Source organism: Sceloporus undulatus, chromosome 9 (assembly GCF_019175285.1).
Source record: "Sceloporus undulatus isolate JIND9_A2432 ecotype Alabama chromosome 9, SceUnd_v1.1, whole genome shotgun sequence".
NCBI classification, from domain to species: Eukaryota; Metazoa; Chordata; class Lepidosauria; order Squamata; family Phrynosomatidae; genus Sceloporus; species Sceloporus undulatus.
In genome coordinates this window covers 9,291,225-9,293,509 of record NC_056530.1, presented here as the reverse complement: position 1 = coordinate 9,293,509, position 2,285 = coordinate 9,291,225, and positions in this window count along the sequence as shown.

The following is a 2,285-nucleotide window of genomic DNA, read 5'->3' as shown; positions in this document are numbered from 1 at the left end:
CCTTCCTTCCTTCCTTCCTTCCTTCCTTCCTTCCTTCCTTCCTTCCTTCCTTCCACAGTATAATCAGTGAGTAGGAAAAGGAGGAGAAAGAGTAAGCTAGGTAGAAAGATGGAGGGATGTGAATAGCCAGAGCAACCAACTCAGCCCAGGATCGACCAGAGTAAGCTTCACTTCTTGGGCTTAATGGTCAGATGATCATCCAGGTTTCTCTAGCAGTACTTCATGGATCCACAACAGCTTTGCATTGACTGATATGGTATGCAGCATCTCATCACTGGAGTACAACACCGCATCGGAGGTTGGAGGCACATAACTCTGGTAGATGACCCAGAAGAGCCACAGCAACCACAGCAGCCACAACATGATCCTGATCCCGATCCACAGCATGAAGAGGATCCAGAAGACCCAGAAGACATGACATAGGAGTTCCCAGGCATGCATATAACATGGCCACTGCTTCCTCCATTGCTTCCTCCACAGCAGCCGCAGCAACCCATGTTGATGCTTTCTTCACTTTCTGAAGAACAAGGTTAAAGTAGAAAACAATGAGGAGGATAACCCATGGGAAAAACAATATTTTTCCTTTGTTAAAAATTCAGTGCTAGAAAATAAGTTAACTGAGCAAACATCTGGTTCTAATTAAGCGTTTCAGTTTATCTCTGGTTGGTGCTACAGCTGAGGGCTCACATCATTGACAGCTTTTTGTAACACACATACACACCATTTAGAAATCTAGTTTGTCAGGGAGAGAATGCAGTGAACAATTTATCATCTCAACTGGTTAACTAAAGGACAACATCTTTTTGAATGAGCCTGCATGGCTCTAATAACTTCAGGAGAGACCCTTCTCTCAGACCCATCATCTTCATGGGTATGTCAGGAGGAAACAGAGGAGAGGACCTTCTTGGTTGCTGTGCCCAGACACTGAAACAATTAGAAGGTTTCCATTCTTGGTATCCTTCCACCAGTAACTGGGAACCTTTCTGTTCTGACTAGTGATGTAAAATTCTCTCTTTATTTTTCACATCCCTAAAAAAAGGGGGGGGATGATTCTTGCTTCTCTGTGAAGAGTAGCTATTTCAACTTGGTCAACCCTAGCAAAGACGCAAACAATTCCTGACAAATCCCAATAGAATGAGGGCTATAAAACATTCGGTTGGCTTTCCATACTTCTTCTAATGTGGACCATAAAACCTCATTCCCAGTGTCTAACAAGGAAATATGGCTTGTGTTTTTCTTTAGGATTGAATCCCTCCCTCTCCCCTCCTGCAGCCAAACGGAGTAATTCAAATCTTTGAATCCAAGTTCTAGTATGATGAGACAATGAGAATTATTCTCCTTCTAGTTCTTGGGGTCTTTTCCATCTCTATGATTCTGATTCAGATATTGCTCCCCAAAATATCTGAAAACCTAGGTCCAGTAAAGACTGGAGCTTTGCAGTGGCCTGGCGCTGAAATTAGGGTTAAGTAGGGCTGGGTGTCCATACATGCCCAGCTCTATTATCACCACACAGGCGCCATCATTGCGTGTCCCCCTCCATACAGGGCACATGATGATGATGTCCACATGACGCAGCAACCAAACAAAGCCATGTTGCATGGACATCATCAAGGCTCATGGGCATGCCAATGGTGCCATGCAAGCAGCAGAAAGGGTTCTTTTCAAGCCTCCTGGAAGCCACAGTATTTGTCTGCTGCAGCCTCCATCCAGGGCAGAAAGGGGCAGCGTCATGCCGCCCCTTTCTCCCCATCTGTAGAGTCCTTTTCATAGAATCATAGAATCATAGAGTTGGAAGCTCCATCCAGGGCAGAAAGGGGCAACGTCACGCTGCCCCTTTCTCCCCATCTGTAGAGTCCTTTTGTTGGCCTCCACAGCAGCTTAGCTCAGAAACACAATAAATCTTTCCTGCCTGTGCCATTTTTATTTAGCTGAAATATCCTTGCACTTGTACAAGAGACTGTATCAGTGCCTAGTGCTTCCATATCACAACATGAAGAGAAGAAAAGCCCAACTTACCTTGTTCAGAAAAGGAGGAGTAGCGAAAAGAAGTCAAACGTTGAACTGATAAAGACCTCTGGGTTGGAAGTGGCCTTTTTATATAGCTCCAGAAAGTCTAAGTCCAGGATGTGAGACAAGGATGGAGAATGGAGAATTCCTTCTTTGTCAATCAGTTTGTTTTTCTGCCCGTCCGCTGGCTTCCGGTCGGAATTCCTTGATCCAATCTTGAAGTCCACATTCTTGAACCGATACCGCAGATGATCCAGAATATCCTGTATTAGTGCTGG